This window comes from Tenrec ecaudatus, chromosome 11 (assembly GCF_050624435.1).
Source record: "Tenrec ecaudatus isolate mTenEca1 chromosome 11, mTenEca1.hap1, whole genome shotgun sequence".
Classification (NCBI taxonomy): Eukaryota; Metazoa; Chordata; class Mammalia; order Afrosoricida; family Tenrecidae; genus Tenrec; species Tenrec ecaudatus.
The window spans coordinates 28,809,106-28,824,028 of NC_134540.1; positions in this window are offsets into that span (position 1 = coordinate 28,809,106).

Below are 14,923 nucleotides of genomic sequence, written 5' to 3' on the forward strand. Positions count from 1 at the left end.
TTGAAATTTGGTAGAGTACTATATTGCTTTATGTGTTTTGTGTGTGTGGGGTGTGTGTGTGTGTGTGTGTTAATATAATTGGTGTTCTCTCTGCTTCCTGAATGGCTATTGAGTCCTCTCGTGATATTAGGGGAATTATCTTCCAATAATCCCTTACTATTTTAACTGTAGGTTTATTGCTAACTTCTTGCTCCAGGATCCCAATAATTTAATTATTGATGTAATTCACGGATTTCCCCATTCTCCTCAGGCTTTCCTCTGATTCTTTTGCTTTTTTGTGGGAATATTTCTCTTGTTTTCTGAATTCTGCCTAGTTATCATCAAGATTGATGATACAGTTATCCATCTTTGTCATTCTGTTATTGATAATATTGACCCTTTTATCTATTTCTGTTATGTTATTCCTTAACTCCTGAATTTCCCTTCAGTGTTAGGATTCTAGTGTTTTTTAATTTTTCATTTGTTTTCAGGATTGTTCCCTCAATTTTCTGAATTGCACTAAGCAATATTCTCAAGCATCCATTCCCTGGTAGTTTAAGGGCTGTTTCTTCTGGGTAAATTGTCATGCTTAGGTCACCTTCAGTAATTGATTTTTTTTTCTTTAGATTTTTTTTATGGCAGCGTCTGGTGTTGGCCATTGCTTGACTGCCATATTGGGTGAGCTGCTTATGGAGAATTATCATATGGGATATGTGGGTGAGGGACTGGCTCCTTAGGGTAGGAAAGTATCAGAGAGTTTCTATAAAAATGTATTTTGCAAGAGGTATTATTAGGGTTTAAGTGCTATGGAGTAACTTTTAAAAGGCGGTATTAATTCCAGGAATGCCTTCCCTTAGATACAGTAATTTTTAAATTAGTTGGAGAAGAGGGATATGGGACATGCAATTGTACTTGGTTAGGTAAAGGAGGTTATGTGTTGCTGAGGTGAAGGGGACAAGTTGCAGAAGGTCCAGCTTCTCTGGCAGATAAATAGAGCCAGCCAGTTAGAGTCTTAGCACTGGGGAAAGAGAGAACCACATGGAATCCACCGCAATTGGGTTCTAGAAGGTTGGTGGAAGTGTTTCAATTTTATTTATTTATTTATCTATTTATTTAAAGAAAGGAATCACAGAGCTTCTCACCCTGCCAGAAGAAAAAAGAACCGGCATTTTTAATGGAACCTTTCCCAACATAGGCAAGCTTGCCTTTGGAACTGGTGCCCAGTGTCTAGCCTGATTGTCCTCTGAATGGAAAACTCTCCTACCTGCGTCATTCACTATAACAGCTCATTTATATCCTTGGGCCACATTTAAGGAGCAGATAGTTTTGCGCTCTAAAGGAAACCACTATTATAGGCACCATAGCAATGTGTTGGGTCACCTTTCTTGGGAATTGGTAACAATATGGATCTCTTTCAGTCAGTCTGTTAAGGGGCTTTCTTGAAAATTTCCTGGGATAAATGAATGCGTGTTTCCAACACTTTTAATCAGCCTGTTGAAACATTTCTGGTAGCATTTTATGACACCCTGGAGCTTTGTCTTAGGCTAATGCTTTCAATGCAACTCCAACTTCTTCCTTCAGTACCATTGGCTCTTGAAATATGCTACCTCTTGAAATGGTGGACTACTGACTAATTTTTTTTGGTACAGTAGCTGTGGATACTCTTTCCTTCCTCTGTCTATGCATCATCCAATATTTTGCCGATAGATGTTTCAGCATGGAAACTCAAGGTGTGCAGTTGTTCTTGAGGCCCTTCCTTTTAAGATATGCAGAGCATGTCCTTCCTGTCTCCTTTCTAACTTTGGCTCTTTGCACCTTTCATTACAATATCCTACTTTGTGCTCTTGGGCTGCCCATTGACATTTTCAGTTCATCTCTTTGACTTCGTCATTTCATCCATGTACCTTGCTACTCTTTAATAAAGAGAAAGTTTCAGAATCTCCTCTGACATTCACTTGGATCTCTTCTTTTTAAATTACTTTTTGCTTTCTTCATGTATCATGTTCTTGATTTCTTTCCAGATCCTCTGTCATTCGTGTTCAATGTGACAATTTTGTTCCTGAGTTGTTCTTGAAATTCATATGTGACAAAGTCAAAGTAGTATTTGGTGTAGAGTGGATTTGTTTTTCTTCTGGTTCAACCTGAAGTTACATATGATCAACTTATGGTTCTGTTCTATAGTCAGCCACTGGCCTCATTTAACTGCTGATATTGAGCTTCTCCACTGTCTTCTCCCACAGATGGAGTCAATTTGGTTCCTGTGCAGTCTATCTGGAGATGTTTATTAGTGTTGTCACCCTTTTCTCTGAACAAGTCAATTTGTCTTGAGTTTATGTTTGATCACTTTCCAACTGTAGATGTTGGTAGAATTCTTCAATTTCTTCATCACTGGCTTTCATGGTTGTGATGTTAAAATGATTGCTACTTTGAGGAGGCAGGTCTTCTGAGGATACATCTTCTCTCACTACATCAAATAAGAATCCACTGATAGGCAGAAGATCTTTTCAGGACTAATTCTTCAGAAGTTGATTGCCTTTTTCTTTTTCCTAGTAAATCTTAATCTGAAAACTGCTAAAACCTGTGTACCATGAGTGACTCTGCTGACAAATGAGTGGCAGGATAATATACATAGGTATGTATACACACACAACACACAACAGTGTGGGTATTTCTGTGTATGTGTATACACACATAAACAGCATACACATATAAACTACATATTTTTGTATTTTTCTATCTATATTTAAGCCAAATAATATCTACTAAATACATATAATACATATTTAATATATACATAGATATTAGATACATATATATTATATAAATTTGAGGTTGTTAATTATTTTTCTTAATTCCATGGCAATATAATTTTACCACTTGCTTGCAGACACTGAAGAGGACATGCCATCTATCTAAATTATCCTGGATTAATTAATTCTGCAGTTTGGGGAGATATTCACAAACAAGTTTATTAATTTAACATTTTTATAAAGCCTTGAAAAATTATAGCTAGTGAAGTATAAGCAAACTTTAGCAAGATTACAATTGTAAGCAAAATAAGTACAAATTTTAAATTGTAATTACTATGATTAGTATTTTAATTGAAATACATAATGTTATCCTTTGCCACTGAATTCACCTACATGTTTAAAAAATATACTCTTGATTTTAGTTAACATTTGCATGTCTTCTCCTATAATTTTCATGACACTCTAATCAATGTACAGAAATATCTTATTCTTCAGTTTACCTCAGCTCCCTTTTTGCAGAATTCACACATTTTATTTTGAGAAGGTGGTGGCGAGAGAAAAGGGCATCGTTCATTTGAAACTATCTTCTGGCATGTGAAATGTGTGTGGTTCAGAATGTTCTATCCTCTCTGTCCTTTGGGTTAAAGATATACTCTGTAATCCTATTGAAAGGCAGCATCCACATGTATGTATTCTAATTCAGCATTTGTCTCTAAAAAATTCTCAGTGCGTACATTACAGTGCTCCTAGTCTTTCGGAGAGTAAGTTGTGCAGTTTCTTTTGGGGGGGGGGGGTTGGGTTTTTCTTTTGCTTGAGGCAAATAGTCTTTTAAAATTTATCTTTTATACTTGTCTCTTTTTTAAGAATATGAACTATTTTACCCAACAAGTGAAATGCTGTGTCTGATCCCATAGAGAAATGGTTTTCTTTTTAAGGAATGCATGCAAAGTACTTAATAAGTCATGTCATTTCACGATTGGCTGTGTATTGGAGTTTCAGTGACTACAGTTAACTTTCTGGGTCTCTGGAGGCCAACATTTGAATAAAAACAGACGTTTTCAATGAAATGCCAGAAACAACGTGATCAAAGTGCTGTGGGAGCAGGTTGGCAACCGTTTGGGCTTTGAAATTCCTATCCACTTTCCAAAACATTCCCTTAAAAAGCATCGATTGAAGTCGAACTGCCTTTATCAGCCAGATCAGAGCTCCATAAAAAGCGTGCATGATTCAAGCGCCTTCCCCTGCTTTAGAAAATATTGCTTTGATATATTCCTCACAAGTGCAGCACAATAGTTTTCATGCTCACGTGTGTTAAGTGCAGCCGTTAAAGAAGAGAAGGGCTCTTTGGTGGCGATCCTCAGACTTACCAAATGTCCCAAAGCAAAGCCTGCTACAAATCAGAGATTAAGGTACTGACAAAATTTTCCACTTGATTGCAGTTTTCCCCTTTAAACCTTATATCAGGAGTGACTATCTTTTCGATCAAATCTCTCAGGGAGGTGAATAGATAGGATTTTTCCTCTTGGAGGAAAATATCAACTGAAAGATAAAAAGTGACATTTTATGTGCCTTGTCCAGGAGTCTGTCGATGTATTTAAAAAAACGGTGTGTGAGCCTGACCTATACATGAAGTTTGTGGCATGACTCTTGTCAGGTATTGATCACTTAAGACTTTACTGTTTGCCTAGTGCAATGTAGCTAATAATCTCTTTTTATTTAGTTTGTGGCTTTGAATTCTTATCATGGCTTTGCTGATTTCTATGGGACCCATTAGATCGTATGTTTGCTTTGCAAATGGCGATGGGAATTAAGCATGCTGGAGCACTTTTCATGGGCAAACACGCTTCCTTTTCCATCAGTTCAGGTGTCAAGTGGTTTGCATGAAGATAGGGTACATTTGGAAGCAGCAGCAGGTGCTGTCAATCTTCATGACTTGGCTGCACACCATTTCATCGCTACATGTTTCAATGGGAGATTATAAAGGATGGCTGGGCAATCAAGCTATTCCCCTTGATGGACATCAGCTAGTTCTATCTAAGTCACCTTAGCACATTGGGGTCAATGTGGCGTGCTTAGCAAAACTGGGCTCTAGGTGATATAGTCACATGTGTCCCAAATTGTACAAGATTTCTCATCTTGGTTGGTTTGGAAAAAACAACCTGGTATATTTGAATTTCATCTACAAATTAATCAAAGCTGATTTTTGCTTACTTGTGCATCTCCTCTACCCATTAGTTAGTGATCAGTTAGAGCCAGGGCTGTTTCCTTCCTTCCCAACCGCCTAATTTCTGAGGCTATTCTGCTTAACCTGTTGGCACTCTAAGGTCTACAGTGAATGAATTAAACCTTAATTCTTCTGCTATGTGCATTACGATAAGAGGAGACCTGTTTGTGTAGCTCCTAACTGAAAGGTCATGGTCCAAGCTCACCAACAACATTTTGGTAGAATGAGGTGATAATCTTCTTTTAGAAATATTTGCAGCCCTGGAAGCACTATGACACACTTCAACTTTGTCCTATGGATCTGTATGAATCAGAATAGAATTGGCAACAATGGAATTTACATTAAATTAAAAATCCTTCTGAAAAAAATTTTGTGTTTATGTGTACATATGTCTGAGTGCATACCTTCAAACACATCAGATCACAATCCAAATAAATGATTCAATGGTAAACTTAGTTGACTAAGTAGACATCACAAGTTTTCATTTGTAATTTCTAGGATTATATTAAATCACAAAATGTATCTTAAAGAAATACCTGCAAAAAAGGAAGAAAGTATTATATTCAAAAGTCACATATAATGAGCATTTTTATTTCTTTGACAAGGTTCTGTAAATATTGGGCTATATAATGCATGCATTTATGAATGTGGATAACAAAGGTAAAAAATTCACTGGTACACCTATATTATTCTGATCCATGTTCCTGTTGTTATTAAGCATTGTTCAACTGTGTCCCACTCATAGCATCATATGTATGACAGAACAATACTTTGCCAATCCTACGTAATTTTATGTTGGAATCACTGCCATCCCATAGAGGGACTTCTTTCTGCCTGAGCTTCTGCTTTACCACGAACAATGGCCTTCTATGGGGACTTGACATCACGTACATTAGGTAAAGTCTTATCATTCTAATTTCTAAAAATTTGTTTATTCTTCTGGAAACCCATAACTTATTCAAATGATGGTATTGAGTGGTGGGATTAAGATAGTATGCACCACTTTGGCAGAACTGATAACCTAATTTTTTGTTGAGTTAGGCGAACTAGTTGTTAAAATGGAACTTGAATTAAAGTTATCCCTAAAGTGGGTGGGTGGTCAGTTGCCCGATAAGGAAACCACAAATTTATATTCCTTACATTTTGTTTCATGAGAACATTCATCTTTACAGCAGCATAATCTAAGCTCCCATAGCAATGGTCACTCCAGCCATAGGCATAAAACATTACCCTAAACTATGCTTTATTTATTTAATTGGATATTTATTTATTTTTATTTAATAAATAAAAACTATTCATCTATTTCATGAAACTTGTTATGGTTTGGATGAAATACTACATTCTCTCTTTTTCTTTTTTTATCCCCTTACCCAGAGATACTACATTCTTAAGCTTTGCATTTCTTACTTTAATAAAAATACCATAACATAAATAGAAAACAATGCCAAACAACCAGTGGGTGACATGCTTTCGTTCACTTCAGCTCTCTGCTATTCCCAAAATTCCCATGAGATTGTACGAGTGCAGTTCATCAAAGTTCAAAAGATTATAACACTGGCAGAATAGTTACTGTAAATTCAGCAGAAGCAGAAAAGGATTTCTCCCCTTAGGCACGAACATTGTGGGTTCTGAGAAGATAAGTGGCCTGTTTGGACCAATCTGCACAGCAGTGCTGCTCGATGTTCCTAATGCCGTGACCCTTTCATTAAGTTCCTCATGGTATGGTGACCCCGCAAACATAAAATAGTTTTCCTTGCTACTTCATAACTCTAATTCCACTACTGCTATGGATCAGGAGACCCCTGTGACAGGGTGGTTTGACCCCCCAAAGGGGTGGCAACCCACAGGTTGAGAACCACTGCTCTAAAGGAATGAGATCCTACTCCTACAGTGAAAAGATGGTTAAGGAGAAAACACACAGCCTATGATGCTGCAATAAAAATGAAGAATATTGTAAGTGAGGATGCTAATCAAGAAGCAATATGGAATTTTCTTAAATAACAGTTTAAAATTTTGTTATTTTAAATTTGATATTATTTCATTGATATTTAAAATATTTTATAACATATTCTAGCTGTGTACCTCTTAAATTGATCTTATTTAAGTGTTAACTGTATGAAATAATAAATAACCTTTTGGTATATCATTTTTATACCTAAAATGCCTATTAGAGCAATAAACTGGTTGTTAAATTATTTGAATCCTACCACTGGTTGTATCCTCTCACTGTACTTATTCAGTATGTATGCTGAGAAACTAATCAGAGAAGCTGGATTCCATGAAGGAGAATGTGACACTGGGATTGGAGGAAGACTTATTAAGAACCAGCAATATGAAGATTACACAAGCTTCCTGACTAAGAGTGGGGAAAACATGAGCACTTACTGATGAAAATCAAGGTTTGCAGCCTGCAGTAGGGATTACAACTCAGAGTAAAGAAGACTAAAATCCTCACAGCCAGATAAGAGGTAAAGACATGAAAAACGGAGAAAATATTGAAGTTGTCAGGGATTGTTGTCTTCCTTGGATCCACCATCAATGCTCATGGAAGCATCAGTCAAAAGATCCAAAGACTAGTTGCTTCAGGAAAATCTGCTGCACAAGACCTCTTAACCGTGAAAAGCAAAGATGTTACTTTGAGGACTAAGGTGCTCCTGACTCAAGTGTGGTATTTTCAGTAGCCTCACTGAGTTAGGATGCTCAAAGGAGACTCAAAGCATTTGAAAGGTGGTGCTGGTGAAAAATATTGCAAGTAGCAAGGACTGCCAAAAGGCTCAACAGATCCGTCTGACAAGAAGTAGGACCAAAGTGCCTCCTAGAAGCTAGGTTAGTGAGAATTCCTCTGAAGTACTTCGGTCCTTTCCAAAGAGACCTGTCCCCACGGAAACACATTATTCTTGGTAAAGTAGAGATGGCGAAGTCGAGGAAATCCCTCCATGAGAAGCTTTCACACAGTGACTGCAACGAAGGGCTCAAATGTGGGAACAATTGTGAGGATGGTCCAGGAAGGGGCGCTGTGTCCGTCTTTCGGGCATGGGGCAGCTATGGGTGGGAACAGATACATTGGCTTCTAGCGACAACAGCAATATAGCAAATATACGAAACACATGCTGACCCATAAGCAAGGATCAATAGAAGACACCGCAATAAGATACATACAACTTTCCTCTAGTTCCAAAATGCTTCCTCCCCACCCACTATCATGATCTAAAGTCTACCTTACAAATCCAGCTAGACTAGAGGATGTATACTGGTACAGATAGGAACTGGAAACACAGGGAATCCAGGACAGATGATCCCTTCAGGACCAGTGGTGAGAGTGGCTATACTGGGAGGGTTGAGGGAGGGTGGAGTAGAAAGGGGAACCGATTAAAAGGATCTACATATAGCCTCCTCCCTGGGGAACAGAAAACAGAAAAATGGGTGCAGGGAGATGTCAGAAAGTGTGAGATATGACAAATAATATTTTATAAATTATCAAGGGTTCATGAGAGAGTGGGAAGTAGAGGAGGGGAAAAATGAGGAGCAGATGCCAGGGTCATAAGTGGGGAGCAAATGTTTTGAGAATGATGATGGTAATGGATGTACAAATGTGTTTATACAATTGATGTATATATGGGTTGTGATAAGAGTTGTATGAGCCCCCAATAAAATGACTTAAAAAAATAAGAGAAATGGGGACTTTCACATACAACTTTCAATTAAATACAGAAAAAAATTTAAAAGAAGAACAATAAGCACATGGAAAACTTAAATGAAAGTATAGCCATATGTATCTAATGGATATATACAGAAAATATACCAGTCATCAGCACACTGTACATTTTTCTCCAGCACACGTGAATAATTTTTCAGACTAGGAAGCAAAACAAATCTCAACAAATTATAAAATATTATAATAATATACAAAGCATTTTCTTTTGCCATAATGATGATATAAAGCTAGAAATTATTAAAAAGAGGAAATAAAATAAATAGATGAAAATTAATACTATAGTTCTCTGAAATTATTTTTCATAGGAGAAATTAAAAATTCCCCTAATTAAATAAAAATGAAAGCACACTATTTCATAGTCTTCAGAACACAAGAAAAGTCATCTGCTAAGAGAACTTCATAGCAATCAATGTCTGCATTTAAAAGAAGGCCCAAGTAAGACGACTACTTGAACAAATAGAAAAGTGTCCTCTAAAAGAGCCAGGTAAGAGGCTACACTAAAGCCAATGGGATAAGTAAGCATGAATCAGCAAAATAGAAAATAGACACATAATGGTAATATGTTTAAAAGAACAACAAAAGGAATGGAATTTGATTCTTGAAAAGGATCAATGAGAATGGACAATGGACAGGATAATTAAAAAAGGAAAGTAAAAACAAACAAACACAAACCCTGTCCAGTCAAGTAAACACCCTGAGAAAGCAAATTAGTGACACTACAACTGACTCCCAAAATTAATAAAACACTTAGTAATTAACCTCATATAGAAGTAAGAAAACATTCATAAAACACTACTGCAAAACCAAACACTGCTATTGAGTAGATTAAGATTCATAGCAGAGGTTAAAAGAGACCTACAGAAATGGGAAGTAATAACCCCATGGTGATAGATTAGAAGGATTAATATAGTGAAAATATCAATTATACCTAAAGTGATCTACAGATACAATTGCCATACAAGTATCGACATAATCCTTTACTAAAATAGAAATACTAATAACAACTTCATAAGAAAAGGGAAATAACTCCACATAGGAAGAAAAAGAACTAAGTAGGAGGTCTCACATCTACCACTAGCACAACACACTCTATTGCCATGGAACCGAAAGCATCCGGGTAATGTTTTCATTATGGATACATAGGCCAATGGAATCAAAGTGAGAACCCGCCATATCTAAACTACTTGTTTTCAACAAGGACTCCAAGTCCATTTAGTGATGCAGAAAGCATATTTTAAAGGAATAAATGGTTCTTGAAAACTGGATATTCGTTTACAGAAAAATGGAACAAGACTAGTTTGCCATGCCATTCACAAAACTAAGAAAATGAATTCAAGACTTCAATTTTAAATCTGATGCCAAAAAATAACTGGGAGGAGGCAGGACCCAATAGGATGAAAATGATGAACCTTTTATTTTAAATAAAAATAAGAAAAATATTACAATAATTACACAAATAGAAATTGCAAAATAAGTAATTGATGCATCATAAAATTTAACACTTTTAAAGGCCAAATGAGTACGATTTTCCATTCTATAATTCAAATTCCTTGTAATGCTATGAATTTCTTTTCTTCTATTTTAAATCATTTTATTAGGGGCTCATGCAACTCTTTTCACAATCCGTGCATACATCATTTGTGTCCAGCAAATCCGAACATATGTTGCTGTCATCATTCCCAAACACCTGCTTTCTATTTGAGCCCTTAGTATCAGCTTCCCCTTTTTATCCCTCCTTCCCTACTCCCGCTCCCCCTGAAGCCTTGATAATTTATAAATGCTATGCATTTTTGTTGTATATCTTTTTTATAACAATGAATAAACATCTTTCTGGTGTTTATGCTTTCAACAAAGATCCATCTGATGTTAGCAATGATTTTACTCCTGAAATAGTATTATCCGAGTGCAATAATCTCCTGAACTGAATTTCTGGTAGCTCATTGCTTCAGCAAATTTTTACTTATATGTGTTATTAATGATATTGATTGCTAATGTTTGCATTCTATGGGTCATCTATCTTTGGAATTGGCACAAGTATGGATTTCTCTTAGTCCACTGGACAGAAAGCTGTCAGTCACATTTCTCAGCCTATCTCAGTGGGGCTTCCAGCTCTACACCAGTGTGTTGAGTTCAATCAGCTCTCGAGCTACTCTTGTACATTGTTATCACCAAGAATATATTTTCCAACAGCCAATGCTTCTTCTTTGTTTCCACCTCTCAATTCCAAATAACCAATAATTATCAATGAATCTTGATTGCATGTTGTTCAATGTCTGCGTGAAAGAGCGGGCTTTACATTGTTCACAAAACTTAGAATTTGCATGCTAGTAAAATGAGTAATGTCGAGGGTCATAAAAACTTGTGAGCAGTCATCTAAGACAACTACTGTTTTCTACTGGCAGGGAGCAAAACAGTTAGAAGGCTAAAAATAACAATGATAAAAATAAAATAAAACATCTACAACTGTCACAATTTCATTTATCTTGAACCTCCCCCCCCCAAAAAAATTAGATGGTGCTAATCTACCACCTTAACCATATGGTCATCTCACAATAGATGGTTCTGGATAGAATGTAATAAATAATTTTATGAATGAAGCAAAAAAAAGCGCCAAATAAAGTTAACATATAATAGAGCCCTCATTGAGATTATCATCCTGTGACACTCTCCACACCTGGGACGGAGATGATCCCTTTTAGTGAAATAGAATAGAGAAGATATACAGGGCCTTACTCATAATATCGATAGTATTCGAAAACATCTATATATGACCTTTCAGTCAACAATCACTCAAAAGAATAAAAGAGAAGAACAAACAAAAGACTGTTCACTCATTGTGATGAATATAAATAATGCCATTGAATTCTTTGTATAGAAATCATCAAGTGGGTATCTAACAAGGTCTGTGAATTTTAACCAAATACACAATGAAACATTATTTTTTAAAACTTCAATGAACTTAACTATCATTAAGAAAATATATATAAAAAGCTATATGTAATATATCACAAAAATTCAACACCTGTGTTTAAAATATTTTGTTTTGTTTTAAATAAGGAAGCCATTAAATAAAGGAATCCTGGTGTCAACACAGTAGGTTCTCCACTGCTAAGGAAGGACAGTCATAGGAAGCACTAACCAGGACTAGGAAGAACCATGTGAACAGTCTACTTTTGTAAAGATGACCCTCTTCCAACTGCCATTCTGTCCGTAGGCACTCATAGCAAATTTATAGGAGATGGTAGAACTGTCCCTGTCAGTTTCTGAGACTATATTTTTATAATCGTTTTTATTGGGAGCTTATACAACTTTTATCACAATCCATACATACATCAATTGTAAAAAGCACATTTGTGCATTTGTTCTCATCATTCTCAAAACATTTGCTCTCCACATAAGCCCTTGGTATCATCTCCTCATTTCCCCCCTCCCACCCCACTCCCTCATGAACCCTTGATAATTTATAAATTATTATTTTGTCATATCCTACATTGTTCAACATCTCCCTTCACCCACTTTTCTGTTGTCTACCCCCCAGGGAGAAGGTTATATGTAGATCCTTATAATCAGTTCCCACACTCGACCCCATTCTCTCCCCACCCTCTCGGTTTCACCACTCTCACCACTAGTCCTGAAGGGATCATCTGTCCTGGATTACCTGTGTTTCCAGTTCCTATCTGTACCAGTGTATATCCTCTGGTCTAGCCAGATTTGTAAGGTAGACTTGGGATCATAATAGTGGGTAGGGAGGAAGCATTTAGAAACTAGAGAAGAGTTGTATGTTTCGTTGTTGCTACACTATACCCTGACTGGGTCGTCTCCTCCCCATAACCCTTCCATAAGTGATGTCCAGTTGTCTACAGATGGGCATTCCACACTCCTCCTCATTCACAATGTTATGATTTTTTGTTCTTTGATGCCTGATACCTGATATCTTTGACACCTCGTGATCACATAGGCTGGTGTGCTTCCTCCATGTAGGCTTTGTTGCTTCTGAACTAGATGGTTGTTTGTTTACCTTCAAGCTTTTAAGACCCCATATGCTATATATTTTGATATCCGGGCTTCATCAGCTTTCTTAATCACATTTGCTTATGAACACATTTGTCTTCAGTGATCATATTGGGAAGGTGAACACACAATATGATTCTTTTTCTTTGATGCCTGATAACTGCCCCTTTTCTCACCTCATAATCACAAAGGCTGTTATGCTTCTTCTATGTGGGCTTTGCTGCTTTTGAGCTAGATAGCTGCTTGTTTTCATTCAAGTCTCTAAGACCTTAGACACTATATCTTTTGATAACCGTGCTCCATCAGCTTTCTTCACCACATTTACTTATTCACCCGCTTTGTTTTCAGTAATTGTGTTGGGAAGGTGAGCATCATGGAAAGCTAGTTTAATAAAACAACGTGTTCTTGCATTGAGGGAGTACTTGAGTGGAGGCCCATTGTTCATCTGATACCTTAATTCTAAACTTATAAATATACGCACATAGATCTATTTCCCCATCCTCGTATATAAATATATTTCCATACGTACATGCCTTTATTTAGACCTCTATAAATGCCCTATGCTGCCTAGCTATTTCCTCTATTTCTTTTTACTTTCTTCTTGCACCACTATCATTCTCTGCCTTCATTTGGGTTTCAGTAATTCCTCTTGGTTACATTACCCTTTATTACACGCTACCAGGCCTTCCACACCTTTCTCACCACTGATTTGAATCAATTGTTGTTCCCTTGTCGCTGGGTATGTTAACGCCACTTTCTTTCCCCACTTCCTCCTCTCGCAGGTCTGCCTGGAACTGTAGGTCCCATTGTTTTCTCCTCCAGATTGTTCATCCAGCCTATCTCATTTCGACAGACGTAGACTGTATCTTTTTATGGGAGTAGAAAACCCAGGCTTTCTCCGATGGGTCGGCAGGAATAATGCAGTTGGGAAGTCCCCTAACACAGTCCTGGCAGTACTTTTGTGTAGTTATGAGGTAGAATTGCCTCAATGTCATTGGGTGTGGCCATAACAAAATATCAACAACTGCATTGCTTATAAGAATAGATATTTATGGTTTCACAGCCCTGGAAGTCATGATTTTTTACTATCAGCGGTAATATGTTCCCTGTGAAGGCTCAAGATGAACATCCTTCCTTGTCTCTTCCAGCTTGTTATCCTTGCCTGTTTTTTGGGCCTGCGATTGTAAAATAACTCTGCCATCCCATGAACACCTTTCTTCTGTGTCTGCTCCTCTTTCTACAGATAAACCATTCTTAGTGATTTAATCCTCACCCGACTCCAGTATACTCCTGTGTCAGTTTAACTAATAACACCTTAAGATGCATTATTTTTATTGTGATCATATTCACAGCTACCATGATTAGGACTTCATCAGATCTTTTTGGAGGACACAATTCAATTTATAACAGTGGTTAATACAGCCTTATTCGCAAAAGCATTGGATTCACTTATGTCATGACCTATGCTTTTTAGAGAACAGCAGATCCATAAATTATCAATTAGTTTCAAGGCCATAGAGAGCTCACCAATGGTGTTTGTTAGTATGCGCTATGGAGTCAATTCTGACTCATGGAGATTATATGAAACACAGTAAAATTGCCCTAAAGGGATTCTCAGGCTCTGGTATTTGCGGGAGCAGATTGCTATGTCTTCTCACCAGTGGAGCTGCAGGTGGGTGCGAGTCACTCTGTCTTTGTTTGGGAGAAGATTACTTTGGCCGCTGAGACCTCAGCTCCACTCTGTTAATCCCCCTCTAGTCTTTCAAAGGAAGTCTTAGAATCCATGACGTTTGTTACTTAAAATTGTATGATCTGATTGACTATTTGCTCCTGCAAGGATATTTATTACTGGTAAGTGAATTTACAAAAATAAAATGATTTAGGGACAAGCAAATCATTAACAAAATAGCGATTTTTTATAGTTCAAATGTCTCAGCTTTTTTTCCTGTAACACCTTTTTCTTTAGCCAATGTTAATTTATTCTTCTTTTTCCATAACCATGTTTCTTAATGATTGCATGCTTAATAGCCACACACACATGCATACATACATTGCTCAAAGTCATTCTTCTACTTAGGAAGTAGGATCTTAATGTTTGTGACCTTCTGAAAGTATTAATTCATTAATAATATGAATGTGTAAACATTGTCAATCAGAAAATAAAGATATGCTTTCTTGCCCCCCTCAATATTCACTATTGTATATTATCCTGTGAAATTTAATGTAGCATTGTCATATTTATAT